Below are 18,636 nucleotides of genomic sequence, written 5' to 3' on the forward strand. Positions count from 1 at the left end.
CCTTGGCTTCTTATCTTAAACCTGAAACATTTCATTGTGTGCTGGGCTTTAAACCCACGAGCACCCCTTAAGGAGAAAATTCTGAGTGGTGGCGGAGGTCAGGGGGACCCTTCAGTGCCTTGCTCCAGGCAAGGGGCTTTCAGTGAAGGCCCCGGTCACCTTGAACAGAAGGTTTCAGAAGTTTTCTCAGGTTTGCCGGCCCGTCGCCCTGCCGTTCCCTTGGTGAACAGTCCGTGGATAAGCTGCTATCTCTTTCCTCTCCACCGTGGCGTCGAGGGGACTTGCAGGAGGTTGTAACTGGTGTTACACACTCTGTGCTGCGTGTCTCCCAGGGTGAGTGTGCTGACAGGTTTTCTTTTTCCCAGTTCCCCAGCTTTCTGTGGCCGGCTTGTCCGGAGGAACTTGGCCGGCGCCCCAAGGAGACAGCGCCTCTCTGTTGCGAGCCAGCGGAGCCCGGGGTGAGGCGAGGCGAGTGCGGCCTGCACCGACAGACCAGCCTTTCCAAGGTAAACTGGGAGCGTTTTGAAGGTAAATCTGGTTTTTATTCATACGAATTTAAGGGTAATTTAAACACAGCGTCTGAGGTACTATGTTAAAGTCCTTTTGATGATAGGGATGCTTCAGTTCATTCTTTTAAGACCTTTCTAATTTTACTTGGTTGTGCCCATTTCAGGGCTTTTTGGTCTCTTTATAGCAGGGGTCCTCAAACTATTTAAACAGGGGGCCAGTTCACTGTCCCTCAGACCGTTGGAGGGCCGGACTATAGTTTAAAAAAAAAACTATGAACAAATTCCTATGCACACTGCACATATCTTATTTTGAAGTAAAAAAACAAAACGGCAAAAAACACCCGCATGTGGCCCGCGGGCTGTAGTTTGAGGATGCCTGCTTTATAGTGTCTAGCACAGTCCTTTCCCACCGAAAACATGTAATGTGTGTTGAGTGAATGATTAGTATCTTTGGCTTACAGTTGGCATTCAGAGAAGCACAACTGATCAATGCTGTTCAGATTTTTAATACTGTCAGACTGGCTGTCTGTTTTTTATCATTCTCATTCTCCCGTTCCCCGTTCCCCACGAGGAACTCTGTGAAGTTTAATTACAAGCCCCTCCTTAGCTCCCGGGACACAAACGGGGGGACATTTACAACCCTCCTTACCTTCCTGCTCTCCCCCGGTTGGCTTTTCAGGGCCTCACCAGTTACAGCGGGCGCAGGCTCTGTCTCCCACCTGTTCTGCAGGCCGTCTTGTAACTCATTCCGAGCTGTGGGGTCCCCTTCCCCCAGGTTTCAGGGAGGATTTTCGGTTTGTGTGGCGTTAGGACGTCAGGGCCGGTGCTGGCCTTCTGCCTGTGGTTTTCCTGTACCGCAGCCCTACCTCTATGTTGCGAAAAAGAAGTACCTATTTCAGGGGGTCTAGTCAGACTGGAGGTTCCTGGTGGGTCATTTTTGTTGTGTTCGTCTTTTATTTGCATTCCCTATCTCCAGTGTGTAGCATGTAGTGGGGCTCAACTATTTCCTCCTTCCCCTACGAAGAGAGAGAATTGGCTGAGCGCAGTCTCCAGCCCCATCTTAAGTGAGCACAGCTTGGAGGACCGTCCTCCTGTATGCTCAGCTGCTTGCAGTCCAGGCAGTGGGGTGGGAATCCGAGGACAGAATGGTTGACGGGGCGGCTGAAAACCTCACTGGTCCTTTCTCTGTGCGTGTTGGAAATGCTCCTCCGCAGGAGGTGGGGGTCAAGGTTAAAGCTGCTTCCAAACCTCTGAATTCTTGAGACGCCCATGTGATACGCAGGTGCACTCTGCCATCTGTCTGGTGTGGCTTGCTAGCAGGATTTCCTATTCTGCACTCACCCCTCCTGCCATGCCCTGTTCATCCATGAAGAACAGAGCAGCCACACTGCTCCCCAAAACTTTGGGGGTGGTCCTTCTAAAGGCAAAGCTTCTCAACAGGAGCCTGGCAGGGGCGTACATATCGGAATATCCCCTGAAGCTTTAGAACGGGGGATACTGAGACGCGCCCAGGTGTGCCAGGTTGGAGTTTCAGGCGTGGAGAGGGAGTCCTTGCTGGGTAGGTTTGTTTCTTTTTAAAGCTCCTCAAAAGATGATGTGTGTAACTACTTGAAAAATATTTGTATGTGGAATAGATTAAAAAAAAAACACCACAAAACAAAAACCTCTTTCTTAGCCTGAGCAGATGTTTGAGGGGGAATTATTTTTGAACTCTCCTAACTAGTTTCACCAGTTTATACTGCCAACCCAAACATTCCCTTGTTGTGCCATAATTTGCATCGCAGAACCATTTTATAACTTTAATTTAAAATTGCCTGTGACAACACTTTCTACGGTTGTAAGTATACAAGGACATTGAAGAACAATTTACTATATTTAACAAGAGCTTAGGTTTATTTAGAAATCCAGGTGGGACTCTGCTCGCATGGAATTTTACTAAAGCATGCATAGATTTGCATACTGAAGCCAAAGCCTTTTGACCTGTGGTAATACAGTTCTGAAAGTAACATTGAAATAGCAATTTAAGTGTATTGCCCTTAGAGATTTTTTTAGACAGCACATTTATTTAGTAAGTTATACTTTTTTTTTTTTCTTCTCCAGGTTTTTTTGGGTGGCAGAGAATTAGCTAATTTTTATTTTCTCCTTCCCTGGGACCAACTTTAAGTAGGTAGGAGCTTACTAGGAAAGATAATTTTAAATGGTTTTTGTGGTTTTTAACTAGGTCCCTTTCTATGAAAGAAAATCTTACAACCCATTCTTGGGTGAGGTTTTAATAATATGATGGGTTTAATGGAAAATGGGGAGTTTCTATTTTGAAATCACAGAATTTTGCCGTTGGGGAGGGACCTTACAGAAGACCCATCATCTGGTTTCCATGGCCGCAACGTCATGGAAACTGCTCTTGTGAAGGTCGCAGTTGGCCTCTGATAGGACTCTTAACATGACTTTTCTGTAGCACTCCTCATTTGCAACTTTCTCCTCTGGGTTCCTGTGCACCATTCTTGACTGCTTTTCTTTTCCTTTCATTTCTTCCGAGGTCCTGCTGTGTCTGCCTTTAAATATTCCCGTTTCCTGGGCTTTCATCCTTGGTGGTTTTCTTTAGTCTGCTCAGCCTCTTTGGGGGACCTCAGGGCTCCCATGACTTCAACTACCACCCACAGGTTAATGGCCCTCAAGTCTCTCTCTGGTTCACCCTCATCTCAAGCAGTCTTTTAGGCATTTCTACTTGGATGACTCATATGTTCTCTTAACTTGTGATATCCAAACTGAACTAATTTATCTTCTAATTATTGCCTGCCTCCTGACCCTCTAACCCCCGGCCCCCCCTCCAAGTCCCTCACCCCCTTGCTTCTGTCTGCTTTCCCACTTTGGTCACTGGCACTATATTCAAGCCAGAAGTGTGACTCATCCTTCACCCTCCCCCAGACAGCCCCATATTTTAATTGGCCATTCAGGCCTATCATTTTAATGTTCTAAACAAGAGGGGGAAAGGCCATTCCACTGACATTTTATTATCATGGGCTTTAGAGGTTGTACTTGGGCCTATATCAGCAGCTCTAGTAACATGAGACAATTTTGACTATGTAGTATATATTTCATGCTAAGCATAGTCCCAGGTACTTCTCACGAGTTTATCTCTAATTTTCACAATGATTCTGTGGTATATCATCTCTGTTATAAATGAGGAATCTAAGTTTCACAGAGATTAAGTTATAGCCCAGGGCATGTAACGTTACATGGGCATGTAAAGCACAGTGGAGTTAGGATTTTGGGATTTTAAACCTATGGGCTGGTCTGCCTGACTCCAAAGCCTTCTCCATCAGGAACTGTGTTGTTTTAGACAGGTGAGTAGGTTGACTCTGTTGAGGGCAGGAACTGAGATTTATTCATATTGGTAGTGTGTCACACTATATTTTTCTTCTCACATAGGAGGTGCTAACAATAAGACTCTTAATGGCAAAGCCATGATCCGTGTCTTCATCTGGGTTCCATCCCTGGTTCTGTTAGCTGAGTGTTAGCTGTGCTGTTTGAGATTAGGATGGTGGGATCATGCTGCCGTGTCCTCAGAGGGATTTTTTACGAGAATCAGAAGGGATGGCACAAGGGAAAGCGCCTTAAAATTCGGGGATATCTTTGAGAAGTTCTTTTTCATTGTGGAAGTCAGTAATTGGCCCATTCAGGTGCGCCTCTCAGAAAGGTGGCCCCGAGCATTCTGTGTTTTGTTTCCTCAGAGGTCGCTCCTTGTGTCCATCCTGAGAAGAAAACGCTGTTGGCTTTCCTTCCTAGTTCTCCCCTTCCATCCTATTGTGGTAACAAAGTTTGTCTGAGGAGAGGGTCCCCTTTAATGAATACACAAAACCAAATTGTCATGGTGGGATTTAGAAATCACTTAACCATTCTGCGTCTTGATTTTTATTTTTATTTTTTTTTACAGAATTACCCTATAAGATTTGGGGTAATGTGTATTTCATAGGGTTGTTTTAACTGCAAAGTGACAGAGATAATGTACCTGATGATGGCAGGTCCTTGGTGAGGAGTAGCTTTTACTGCCCACATTTAGTTATCGCAGGCCTACACTCTCAGATGTTAAAAGGCATAAGCCAGCCTCTAAAGACAGGATTCCGGAAGAACTCCCTGCGATGCGAAGGGAGGGAGGAGGGTCTGAAGCAGGAGCGGGGACCCTGAGGGGCGGCATCATCATCATCAGCTGGGACTTGTGAGAAATATAAAGTCTCCACCTGAAACTCAGAGACACTTAACAAGCCCTACAGATGACTCGGATGCACCGTATCTGGGCTGAAGTTAGAGAAACCAGGCTGCAGGCTTTGGAGCGGTCCCGTGGGGTAGTGAGGGCCTCCCCAGGATGGTGGGAGGGGGTGGAGAGGAGATGGATTTGGTGATGGATTTAGTAACTCGATTGACGTTTATCAGACAAGGACGGAGGCCGTGAGGATATAGAGGCCTTGGGTCTGGTGGGACACAGGCTGGTGAGTGGGTTTTGGAGGTTGGGGGAAGAGGAAGATGAGCTTAGTTTTGGACATGTTGAGTTTGTGTTGCTGGGATTGATGCCAGCCAGCTGGGAATAAGTGCTGTCAAGGTAGCACAGGTAAAACCATGGGGAAGCAGATCTTTGAGCTGCCTCATAGAGCTGGCAGTTGAAAACATGGTTTTAAGATTTTTTTTTCAAGGAAAGCGGTAGAGAGAAAAGAGAGCCAAGATCAGTTGGTTTGGAATTGGGTATTTGAGCTTATGGCACCCAGTTTCTCTGTCAGAAGGCTAGGAATAAATGTTAGGAATACATGGTGATACAGTTTTAAGTAAAACCAAATGATCACAATAATGTTGGAGTTTTGTCATGATGCTGTCCTTAGGCCCCATGCTTGCGCAGCAGAAGCTGGTCTTACACATCATTTCATCTTGGGAGCCAAGGTCAGTGTGCCCAGGGGGCAGTTCTAGTGTCTTTCTCCAAGAGAGGAAGTGGAGTGCAGTGGTCAGGGCAGGCTGCTGCTGGGTTTCTCCGAGTCTCAATTTCTTGGCCTCTGTCAGTGAGGACAACTATAGTTCCTACCCGCTTCTTGTTGTGAGGACTAAACAAGCTGCCTCATAGGGGAAAACTTGGCAGTGCCTGCCGCAGGGTCGTCTATTGGTACTTTCATGGTGGTTTGTTGGACTGGTGGAGTAAATTTAGGCCTTCGATTTGTAGCAGATTTACAGTGTTAAGAGGAGTTAATTTTCAGAAGTCATAATATAACTCTGAGTTGGAAATGAAATGTCTTTGAGGTTTTCAATGAATTATTAGTCCATTGCAATACGGGCTTCTTAGGTTTGTGAGAAGGCAGAAAGGAGTTGGCTTGGGAAGTTTGAGTGCAAAAAAACAAGGACCAGATCTTTAAAAAATTGTATTTTATATCCAGCTTTGATGCAGACTAACTTAATCCTGTTGTACTAGAAAGATGTTACACTGAGACCACGAAAACAGTACATCTGTGCGACATCTTCATTAGATCTCGAACAACTTCACATCCTTTGTTTCTGATTCAAAGGCATTCAAGAAACATGTGTTCCTATTTTCCACTGGGTTTTAATTGGGTTTCCCCCCCCCTTAAACAGAGGCATTTGGACCACACACTCATATTTAGGAAGTAACTTGGTAGCTGTGCTGCATGTATGTGTACAAGGACCCTTCTCCGTTTGGAGACTGCAGCTTCTGAAACTCACCACTCCGCCACCCCACCCCCAACCTGGAAGAAAAGTGGCCTGTGTGCACTTGTCCGTGCACGTGAGGTTTCTGTGCCGCTTCACAATGCCCATTCTGTTCCTCAGGGCTGAGCCGTGTCTCATGCCGTCTGTATGTGTTAAGGGAAGTGGTGACAGAGTCCATGATCAAAGGTTTCACTGCAGACTTACTAAGGACTTTAATTGAGCCTTTCACTGGGTTCTACAGAACAGACATCTGATGTTCGTACATGGCCTGTCACATCACTTCTGGTGTAAAGCTTGAATGTCATAGGTTTGATTAAAATTCTATGGGACTCCTGAAAAAAATAACATCTGTAACCCAATGCCTAGGAATTAGCCTGTAATTGAACATTTAGCAGAAGTGCTTTTGGCTGCTGGGCCAGGCTTAGATGCCTTCAGGTGAGTGCCGAGCGACCTTCCCAGCTTTTCTAGAACCACACAAGGCTCGCGTCTTTCTGGGAAGTTTGGCTGATGCCACAGCTGAGACAATGAGCCAGACTTAGGTCATTTTATGAGTCTAGAAAAAGTCTTAACGCTCTTGCAGCTGTTGTTGTAGGCCCTAACCATGAAAACAAAACCCGTCTCGGTTACCCAGGATCCATGGGAAATTGGCAATAGCCCAACGTAAGTTCATGTATTTTGGACTCTGAATTATATTTATAAATCAGGGCATCCCCGGATTTAGGGCAGGCAGCTGGGAAACGGCCTGACTGTACCAGAGGCAGTAGGGGGTGGGAGAGGCCAAGCCTTGGGTACCACCCTCGTTAGGAAAGTCTGATCCAAGTAATTGCTCGATCTTAAATGTTTTTAAAATAGATAAGTAGAGCATCCAAGAAAGCAGCAAAACCAATATAAAGTATACCTGTCCCAAATATTTAACCTGGCTTTCCTGTTTTTGTATATTGTCTCCCTGTAAATTTCCACAGGTCTTTCTCCTTCAATACCAGGCTCATTACTGTTGGTGAGTTTGTAATTGGCGATGATGGACTTTCTGGTTAAATAGAGCTTTTACAGACTACTCTGAAAACTAATCATAAGGCTTGACATTGGCTTGCTAGGAGTGGTGCATATGTGGAATACTCAATCCTGCTAATGTTTGCCAATCAGTAGATTACTGTTTAGTGCTCTGAATGTCAGTGGTTCCATGAAGGGGATAAAACTGAGCTACTGTTTCTTTAGAAGCATGAGTTATTAGCCGAGCTCTTGGCAAGTCTGAGTAATTGTTCCAGGGAGTCTGACTCTGATTCTCTGGGTCAGGGGCCCTCCCCCTGGGGACCATTGATGGACTTCATTGGATGGATGTGAATTTGGATGGGTGGAAAAGATTTTACATCTTCATTTTCACTAACCTCTCACCAAAATGTGGCCTTTGCTTCAATCCTGAAAGTGGGCAGCAAACCATGTACTATCAGTAGCACCTGTGGCTTTGGCACACACAAATGAGATTTTTGTATCATATTATTGGAGGTGGTTTAAGCTATTACTTATGCCTATCACTGCCTAGAAAATTACAGTAGCTATTAGACCTGCAGCTGCATCTTGTATTTTGTGCATTAAGAAGCACACGTTACTATTATCACAGATTTGCTTTTTAAATAGTATTTTGATATCTGTGTTTCAATATAATTGATTTTTTTTTGTATTCATATTTTTAATGTCAAAATCATTTCTAAGCATTCTGACTAGAGGGTCTAGGTTGCTGAAGCAGTTCATGGCACTTAAAAGATTGCAAACTCTTGCCTTGGATAGCGCCCTTGTATCTTTGTCATCATGCTTTGAGACTGGGTTTGTTAACATTAAAAAATAAAGTCTTAGCATACTTAGCTTTTGTTTCCTGGCATAACTTGTCTTTGACTTTTATCATCTGGAGCTCTGGTATTCCCCACTTTGGGGCTATTAGAGTAAATGAAAAAATAAAGCCATTGTTCATTCCCATGCGACCTTTCTCACGGGCCCTGGTGGCCGTCCCCTTTAACACTGCTTACTGCCACCAAATGTGTATGGCCGGGAATTGTTTCCCTTACAAACTTCGGATAAAAGTACAGTGATGTGTGTGTTACTTGCTTTAGTTATGTGAAGAGAGGATGCTGTGTGGCTTGTATAAATTTGATTCAGCTCTTCACAGTAGGCATACCCTAATTTATATGTAAAATTTGATGTCTAAGATAAAAACTTTATGATATTGATTGTGTAAAACTGCCCAGAGAAAGAAAGTTTGGGCACCAGGCCATTCCTTGCCCCATCCCATCACCTTTTAACAAGCTTCATGCAATTCATTCAGTAAGAATCGGGCAGCAGAGGGCAGTTTTTGAACTCCTCTTGAATAGCATAGTTTCTACCTTCTGGGTAAGTGTTAGGATTAGGGGAAGCATTGCTCATTCGAGACAAAGGTCTCTGCCCCAAATGATCTTCCCCATGGGCAGTATGGCTCACCTCCCAGTGTTCTGGCCCTGGGCTCAGGAAGGGCTTGCTTATTCTAGAATGTATTTTGTTGAATGGTGCCTCCAGGCCACGTACTGACAGCTATGTAGTTTGAAAGAACTCTGATAAGTTGTATGCCTAGAAGAACTTAAGAAACTGAACAGCAGGTGTTTCTCAATAGAGGTAAATTCTCTTTTTAAAGATAGATTTGAGGCATGGGATGCTGTTCGGGGATAGTGTATGTGTCGCCAAATATGATTTTTTCCCCCTGCATGGAGATTTTGTCTATGATCACCTTACCAGGACCCTAGGAGCTAGTCTCTTTCATTTTTATCCCCCCCCCCCCCCCCGCCCACAAAAAAAGGAGGCATGAGATAGGGTTTGCATGGTTAGGCTCTGGAGCCAGACTGCCTAGATGGGCACCCCGGGCTCTGCCCCTATGAGCTGTGCTGTGTGACCCTGGGCATGTCACTAGCCCCTCTGTGACTTTGTAGAATGGAGGTATTTATAGTACTGTACCTTCTGCAGAGGGTGCGTGTGAGGATTAAATGACTATCCTATATAATAAGAGAGGAATATGCTGCCAAAACCGGTTTGGCTCTGTGGATAGAGCATCAGTCTGTGGACTGAAAGGTCCCAGGTTCGATTCCGGTCAAGGGCATATGCATTGGTTGCGGGCACATCCCCGGTAGGGGGCGTGCAGGAGGCAGCTGGTCGATGTTTCTCTCTCATCGATGTTTCTAGCTTTCTATCCCTCTCCCTTCCTCTCTGTAAAAAATCAATAAAATATATTTTAAAAATTATAAAAAAAAAAGAGAGGAATATGCTAATTATCTGTTGCGCCTTGAGGCCTAACGACCAACCGCCTAACGCCCAGATCACGGATCTGCAGGAGGGTGGGGTAGCAAACTACAAGCGGGCAGTGAAAAGCTACAGGAGGGGGCAGGGCAGCAAGCTATGAGGGAAGGAGGGAAGGGGAGGGGAGGAGCGGAGGGGAGGGGAGGAGCTACAGGACGGCGGCAGAGAGCTACTGGCGCACGGATTCATGCGCAGGGCTACTAGTATCCTATATAATAAAGAGGTAATATGCAAATTGACCCTCACACCCTCGCACAAGATGGCCACCCCCATGTGGTCAAAGATGGCTGCCACAAGATGGCTGGCAGGGGAGGGTAGTTGTGGGTGATCAGGCCAGCAGGGGAGAGCAGTTAGGGGCGACCAGGCCAGCAGGGGAGGGCAGTTGGGGGGGACCAGGCCTGCAGGGGATGGCAGTTAGGGGCAACCAGGCCAGCAGGGGAGGACAGTTAGGGGCGACCGGGCCTGCAGGGAAGGGCAGTTGGGGGCGATCAGGCCTGTAGGGGAGGGCAGTTGGGGGTTACCAGGCAGGGGAGGGCAGTTAAGGACGATCAGGCTGGCAGGGGTGGGCAGTTGGGGGCAATTGGGCCAGCAGAGGAGCAGTTAGGCATTGATCAAGCTGTCAGGGGAGTGGTTAGGGGTGATCAGGCTGGCAGGCGGGCCATCTCAGATTGCGAGCCGTCCCAGATTGCAAGCCAGCCATCCCGGATTGCGAGAGGGATGTCCGACTGCAAGTTTTAGGCCCAGGGATCGGGCCTAAACTTGCAGTCGGACATCCCCCGAGGGGTCTCAGATTGGAGAGGGTGAAGGCTGGGCTGAGGGACACCCCCCACCCCAGTGCACAAATTTTGTGCATCGGGCCTCTAGTATACATATAATGCTTAGAGTAGGGCCTGGAATATAGTTAGTAAGTAGTAAGTTAAGTGATGGTGGCCACACATTAGAATCACCTGGGGAGTTAAGAAACAACAAAAAGCCCACATGGGTATGGAGAACTCCCATCCTAATGAAATCAGGGCCTGGGGAGGCTGTAACCTGTTCAGAGCATCGTGGGGAATCACTGACAGCAGTGGAGGAGGGGTTTGATGTCTTGTATTTGGGCTTTAAGTGAAAGATCCTTCTGTCAGCTACATAAGGAGGAGATCTGTCAGTAATGAATAGCTGCCTTTCACCGGGCATCTTTGAAGTCATCTGACCTTTTTCACTTTGAGGCCAGATGCAGTGCAATTTAAAAAATTTAATTTCTTTAGATTTATAATACCAGACTTCATTCAGCTGACATTGATTGACCGAGTGGTTTTTAACACTTTTTGAAAAATGGACTTTCTGACATGTCCTCAAGGTCTCTTCTCCTTTCAGTCGAAAGGCCTCTCGCTGGGCCATAGATTCCTCCAGGGGCTCTTTTTCAACTGTGGTGGTTTACCTGCTCCTGTAATTACAGTGGTTTTATGAGCAAGAAATAAAGTTTCTTCCTTAAAATATAACACCTGCAGGGGAAGAGATCTGAAATTGTCCAGTCAAGCAGCAAAGGGAGCAGTGTTCCCATTAGAAGCGTCTGTGGAAGGCAAAGCCGCTTGCCCAAAGCCATTTTTTTTTTTTTTTAAATAAAGCCTCCTCCTACCTCCATTTGGGGATTTATAATTGTTACACAGCAAGAAAGTGGTCAGTGTGAGTTAGAAATCAGAGCTCTATTGTATGATACAAGCAGAAAATTCAACAGGAAGGAGAAGGGAAAAAGAAGAGCATATCATCAAGTGTGGTGGTTATGGAGCTCAGAGCCATAATGAAGGTTGGGACACGGGTCTCCAGTTGTTGTAAACTTGACTCTGAGGAGCACCCTGTGACCCTCATCATGCCCTCCACAGAGCTGTGTGGGAGAGGATGGGACAACATTCAAAGACTGGGGTTCATCTTCAAACCGTAGGTGGCTCTCCATGAGCTTTTGGCCTTATGGCTCCCAAGGCCCAGAGTTGACGTTGGCTTTCTCTCGGTTTTCCTTGTCTGGATCCATAACAACTACACTGTCACCTCCATGCAAAAGCCACCTTGGCTTTGAGGCTAGTATTCTGTGCTCTCCTGGTCATCTCTCTGTTCCCTCTCCCCCAGATTCATCAAGTGGCTTGCCTGGGGTTCAAGTCCCAGCTCCTCCTTTATTCATTGTGTGACCTTGGGAGAGTTGTCAATATCTCTAAACTTTTCTTATTTATGAAAAGAAAAGAGTATTTTATAGATGATATTTTGAGGATAAAATGAGATTATATATGTACTAGAGGCCCGGTGCACGAAATTCGTGCACGGAGGGGGGTTGTCCCTCAGCCCAGCCTGTACCCTCGCCAATATGGGACCCCTCAAGGGATGTCCGGCTGCCCGTTTAGGCCCGATCCCGGTGGGATCGGGCCTAAACGGGCAGCCGGACATCCCTCTCACAATCCAGGACTGCTGGCTCCCAACTGCTTGCCTGCCTGCCTGCCTGATTGCCCCTAACCGCTTCTACCTACCAGCCTGATCACCCCCTAACCACTCTGCTGCCAGCCTGTTTGCCCCCAACTTCCCTCCTCTGCTGGCCTGGTCACCCCTAACTGCCCTCTCCTGCAGGGTTGATCACCTCCAACTGCCCTCCCTTGCAGGCTGGGTGCCTCCCAACTGCCCTCCCCTGCTGGCCATCTTGTGGTGGCCATCTTGTGTCCACATGGGGCAGGATCTTTGACCACATGGGGGCAGTGATATTGTGTGTTGCAGTGATGATCAATCTGCATATTACTCTCTTATTAGATAGGATAGAGGCCTGGTGCATGGATGGGGGCCAGCTGGTTTGCCCTGAAGGGCGTCTGGGATCAGGTGGGGGTTCCCTTGGGGTGTGGGGCGGCCTGAGTGAGGGGCCTGTGGTGGTTTGCAGGCTGGCCACGCCCCCTGGCAACGCAAGCAGAGGCCCTGGTATCTGGAATTTATTTTCTTTCTACAATTGAAACTTTGTAGCCTGGAGCAGAGCCAAGCTTGGGGCTCCCTCCGAGGCCGGCAGCCATTTGTGTTGGGGTTATAGTTGAAACTTTGTTGCCTTAAGCGGGTGGGCCCGGCCAGGGTGTGCAGAAAGCTTTGCTTCTCCTGTTGCCGGTGGCAACCCTGGCCTGCTCTCTCAAGCTCCATTCTGCCACCATTTGTTTGAATTTGTTTACCTTCTATAATTGAAACTTTGTAGCTTGAGTGGAGGCTTAGGCCTGGCCAGGGCAGGCGGAAAGCTTGGCTTCCTCTGTTACCCAGGAAACCTTGCTCTCTGTGGCTGTAGCCATCTTGGTTTGGGTTAATTTGCATACTCGCTCTGATTGGAGGTGGGCTTGGCTTGTGGGCGTGGCTTGTGGGTGTGTCGGAGGTCAATTTGGTCAATTTGCATATTTGTCTATTATTAGATAGGATGTAAAACTCTTCATCTTACCTGATATGTAAACAAACACTAGTTAGAGGATAGTGGTTGATATCCCAAATTTTGCCTCCTGCATTAGCATCTGAATGATCCTTCCCAAATCTACACTAATAAAAGAGTAAGATGCAAATGGACCATACCTTCATGATGCCCACAAGCCAATCAGGAGTGAGTATGCAAATTAACCCAACAAAAAATGGCAGGTTAATTTGCATATGCAGGCACCAAGCAGCAGGGGTGGGGCGGGATGCTTGCATCATTGCCATGGCAACGATGCAGGCGTTCCACACCACCCCAGCTGCTCCAGGCCTCTGGGTAGTGTGGGAAGGTGGAAAGGCAGCTTCTGGCCGGAGCAAAGGTGGTGCCAGCAGCCAGGGGAAGGAAGGCCCATTCTTGCACGAATCTTTGTGCATCGGGCCTCTAGTCAAGAATAAAGTTTCTTGACTTCTTTGCTTCCAACAACCCTCACTTGAGGACATTCTACTTTACCAAGCCATGGTATTAGCTATTGTGTGGACATTGTCATTTTCCGGAATTGTCCCACATCCAAAATTCTAAAATTCATTAAAAAGGACCAGACTTTTTCATCCACTTACCCTGACTGTGTTTGCTCTTTGATGTCTTTAGGATACCATCTCTGTTCTCTCTGACTGTCATACCTCTGAAAGGCCTTGCTCTCTTCCTGTTCAGCTTTGATTCTTTGTGCTGTTCATCATGTATAAGCCACGTAATTTTGACCATAAACTTGAAAATTAGTACTTGGTACCAGAAAAATTCTTCTTAAACTATTAGTCCAACCCATTGTAGGAGAGAATTGCCATTGGTTTTGATTTTTTCTTCATAACAACCCTGGTACTCATTCATTTAAAGTTTGTTTGTTCATTTCTTTATTTTAGTGTTTGTTGTATCTCATAAGGTGCTTTGCTAGGTGCCATAGGGATTTATAGAGTTCAACATTTTCCTCTGTGATTCTAATTGGTAACCATGTATCAGTACAAAGTGGGATGTGGCATTAAAGACTCCTTTTGAGTACAGTGGCCTGTGAAGGCTTTATGGAGAAGGCAGTATTAGAGGTTGGTTTGCCAAATTCCTTCACAATATACAAAAAGGGCTCTTGTAGCCAGAAGGAAGTATATTCTTCATATTTTTCTCCAAAAGTGAAATTTCTTTTTTGCCAGGTAGTATTTCAAAATGAGAACTTCTCTAAACAAACTTAGGTATAGTCATTTTCCAGCAACTTGAAAGACCAGCTTAGGGGAGTCAGATATTTCTTTTAATCCTCGTCTGAGGATATGTTTAATTGACTTTTAGAGAGAGAGAGGAAGGGAGAGAGAAAAAGTGAGAAACATCGATGTGAGAGAGAAACATCAGTTATCTCCCATACGTGCCTCGACTGGGGGATTGACCCTGAGACCTAGGTATGTGCCCTGACTGGGAATCAAACCCTCAACCTTTTGGTGTACAGGGCGATGCTCCAACCAACTGAACCACCTGGCCAGGCCACGAGTCAGATATATTAAAACACTTTTCCTAAGAGAATTTGTGTTATCTTCCTACAGAATATCTTAAATATAGGTTGAAAGTGGTTTTAATCTAATAGGAAGTTTCCACTTAATTCTGTACATCAGAACTTAAACATTTGAGTTCAGACTTCCTGCCCCAAATGGTGTTAAATTTACATCACTTGTGACAGTCAATTGCTTATGCTTTTAATAACTCACCTTCACATCTGAAGTCGTTTTGCCCTAAGGCAAACCTAACTGTAAAGAAAAGAACAGAATGAGAGGTACAATTTGTAGAATAGGCTTGAATAAAGACCAAATGGTTGGGCCTATGTGTCTTAGGGAATAAATTATAACCTAATGATACCATATTTCCCAACTATGCAAGGTAAGCAAAACCAAAGGCTGATTCTTTACTTACTATCACGATTGCTTTCTGGTTGCTTGAGCGGTAGTCCACTCCCCTCTCCCACAGCTTTTCTGGACAAAGCAGCTGAATCCTAGAGAAATTCAGTGACCGGTTCCCAGTCACAATGCTGAGACCAGGCCTATTGGACTAGGTCTGTTGATTCCTAGGCTTTTTCCACCAGAGGGGGGAAAATGTGAGCGAGCCCTCCTGGAATTTCAAGTATTCATCAAGAGTTGGTTTTTCCCAGCCTCATGGGATCTCTTAAAAGAATGTTGAGATATGGTTCTTGCTTTCAGGAAGCTTCTAGAATGCAGTTTCCCGTGAATTTCCACCCACCAGCCAGTGCCCCCTTTGATAGCCTCCCTCCCCCACTTCCCAGTGCGATCTCTGTTCTGCTTTGTTTTCTATTATTTGCTCTTTTTGTATTATTTATCTTGTAGGTTGCTTCAACCCCCCACGGCCACCACCCATTTCCTTTCTTTTGATAAACACTAAAGGTTGCTAATGCAAAGAAAAGTTCTGAAGGTAGATACAGAAGAGAAGACTATTTAGATGTCTCATACCTTACTGTGTTGAGGAAAAAAATGTCGAGTCCCTAAAATTGAGGATGTTTTTGATGCCTCTTCCTTCTCTGAAATAAAAAATATATATATTTCTTTAAAACTATGTACATCTTGCCCTACCCAGTTTGGCTCAGTGGATAGAGTGTCAGCCTGTGGACCGAAGGGTCCTGGGTTTGATCCCAGTCAAGGGCACGTACCTGGTTGGTAGGCTCAATCCCCTGTCCTGGTAGAGCTGACTTCAGGAGATAACCAAGTGATGTGTCTCTCTCACATAGATGTTTTTCTCTCTGTCTCTCCTCCTCCCTTCCCATTCTCTCTAAAAAATAAGAAAAATATTTGGAGGATGATTAACAACAACAAAAATTATGTACGTCTTAGTTCCCAATGTTTTCACTTGTAAATATTGCTACTCTGGCTTTGATTTATTTGGACAAAACAAGAGAGACCCTTCAGAGACAGCTGTGCTCTGAGGTCAGATGGATAGTTGGGTGGGAGAAGCTCTTTCAACTGGAGTGTGCACAAAGGAAGTGTGTATTCAGGATAACTGGGTAAGAAGATTTTATTCTTACCGTGAGATTTTAAGGTTAATTCAGGTGTGGACATGAAGGGATTTTACAAAAGGCAGCATAGCATGTTCCTCCTTCATATCCCATTGCCTGATGTCACATGGATTTAACTGAGGTTTCTTGCATTCCTTGTGAATGAGGATATATAGGAATGTTCTTAGTAACTTATAAACCCCGATAAGTGTTGCTTAATTGCTTGATTTGGAAGAAATCTCTCATCTGTGTTCATTGCAGCCTTGTTAAATCTGTCAACAAATATTGAGAACAGAGTGGGTGCAAAGCCCGTGTTCTGGCTTCCGTTTGTATCTGTTAACCAATAAACATAGTCCCTGTCCTCAGCTCAGAGATTCAACTTGGAATTGTATAAACAGGCAGGATGGCAGTCCAGAAGAGGAAAACTTTTAATGCTTTTGCTAGTCTGTGATTTTAGACAAGTTGGTCATGGCTACAATAACTGCCATTATGATTACTTATGGAATAGAGTTTGGCTTGTATTGAATTCATCCCACTGTTTTATTGAGGCTAATTTTTATTATATTTTATATACCATGGGAATCACTGTGTAGAATGCTAACACATAGGCACATGGGAACATTGTGCCTATCCCCGAAGACTTTATGCATTAAAGAAGAAATCCAAGAAGGGAAAGTAAACTTGATAGTTGATTTAGTTTCTGGGGCTTTTAAAAGGAAGACTCTGTAGCATTTGGAAAAGTTAGATGTTGCATGATAGTAGAGAAATAAGGAAATGTGGGTGACTTCAGATCATTGGTCTTCAAAGGGTAATGGCATGTCCTCACATTTTATTTTGTTATTTATTAAATGAATATTATAGGAAATTCTCTCCCATTGGTTAATTTCAGTTGTTGGGACCTAGAGGCTGGTCGTTCCTCTCTTTCTCAAAAGTGTATAACTTACAGAAATGACAGCTGAAGTTCTCTGTGTTTTTTTTTCCAAATATTTTACGTATTCAAATCCAATCATATATTTGTATTACTTGCTATCCTAGAAACTAAGGTTTTATGGGGAGAAATGGAGGGATTCTATTTGGCCAGCATTTATTTGAGGTGAGCCTGTGTATTTTGGTCCATACTATAGTTAAAGTGAAAAAGGACACTATTTTTTATGTTTTATCCTGTAATGCTTGTCTGTAAGTGCTTCCTGACCCCATGTATTATCCCCAAGCAGCAACTCGATAGCTTCTGGCCGCTCCTTTTCAGTGTGTTGGGCTTGTCATTTAATCAGTTGGGTCTGAATGACTGTGTCTGGAAGGCTGGTTTGCATCATTTCTATGTGGCTGACTTCTGTGGCAGGACATTGTTCTCCCTTTTTAGGGGAAAATGGTAGTAGTTGACGTTGCGGTGGAAGGGATGTGTGTGATGATGCAGAAGGTGTCATTCAGGGAGAGCCTGCCGACTGCCTTCATGACTGCTTCGTGGTGGCATTTCCATTCAGGAATCTACCACTGCCTTCCTTTCGGAATTCATACTGGGGTCCGAAACTCGATATTCTCCAATAGATGGTACTTTGCAAAGTGACTTGCTTGAACAGAACTCATGAGAGCTTTTGTTTAAAGTCAGGGCATCCATTTATTTATTCCCAGAATGTCTGTCATCAGGCCAGGCAGTTGTGTGGGGTTGACTGGACCAGCCCACTCCCCACTGTTGTTAGGCTGACAAAGGAGCCAAATTATGAGGCGCTTCTCAGTGAGAACAGTATCAGGACAAGGGAAAGTAGCTATGTGATGCCAGTGTTTCATAGCGCTGGGCTCTGCAAGCCTGATGGTCCCCTTCTAGAATTGGATGTGGGGTGTGTGTTTATAAGTACATAGTGTGTGTTTGTAAGTGTCAGATGGGCTTCTGTGGACTCTATACCGCCAGTGTCGGCCCCTCCAGCCCATTACTATAGTTGCTCTCTCTGACCCCACACCCCCTTCAGATGGGCACAGTCTTTAGGTAGGTACGTTGATGAAATCAAGTTTCAATTAAGTCATTGGGACTCCTGGTGACTTTGCATAGCTCCACTCTGATCTGTGTCAATTTTAGAATTTAACTCACTGGGAATAGTCTTATTTTTTCTCTTCCAGGTGTGTGTATGCAGGGGTTGCTTACTTTTGTACTCAAGTATAATCAGTTGGTGTCTCCAGGTCATAGTTTGAATAGCTTTTGAGTATACATTTAAGTTCTTTCCCTTGACTTGCTATTTATGGAGGAAAGCAGGAGCTGGGGAAAAAAATTGCAGCAAATATTTGATAGCCTCGTTCACTTTAAGACCACTGATGTGGAAGATGTGACTATGCTAAAAACAGCTGAGCTCCCCCACAACAGGCATACACGGTGTCTGGGATGAGCTGCCCAAGTCAGTGTCTACCAGTCTTTGTCCTGTGGTACCTATTTCCAAGAGGCACGGTGGATGGGCTGTGGATTGGTGCCACCTGGGTGATTAATCAGGATTATTCTGGACCAGTTCAAAAGGGGCCTTGGATGAGCTCTTCAAGGTTTTTCTTTGTTTTATTTGTAAAGTGTATTGTCTTTGCTAAATGACAAACCCTGAAAAAAATGTCTGTGCTTACTAGGCATCTCTTTATTTGATTTTGCCTGCTATTCTTTTATAGCACATGCTGCCCTGTTTCTTTTAAGTGTGGCTGTAGGAGAG

At 45.2% G+C, this 18,636-nt stretch overlaps 1 protein-coding gene across 1 annotated transcript in view; it reads left to right on the top strand.

The window, feature by feature from the left end:
• Window positions 1-441: 441 nt before the first annotated feature.
• The window catches only part of TANC1 (tetratricopeptide repeat, ankyrin repeat and coiled-coil containing 1), a 184,126-nt gene continuing 165,931 nt past the window's right edge, over window positions 442-18,636 (top strand). Inside the window, exon 1 of the mRNA XM_054722812.1 lies at window positions 442-528. The gene's annotated coding sequence lies outside the window, so the exon portion shown is untranslated. The remainder of the gene's footprint in view (window positions 529-18,636) is intronic.

Source organism: Eptesicus fuscus, chromosome 11 (genome assembly GCF_027574615.1).
Source record: "Eptesicus fuscus isolate TK198812 chromosome 11, DD_ASM_mEF_20220401, whole genome shotgun sequence".
Lineage (NCBI taxonomy): Eukaryota > Metazoa > Chordata > Mammalia > Chiroptera > Vespertilionidae > Eptesicus > Eptesicus fuscus.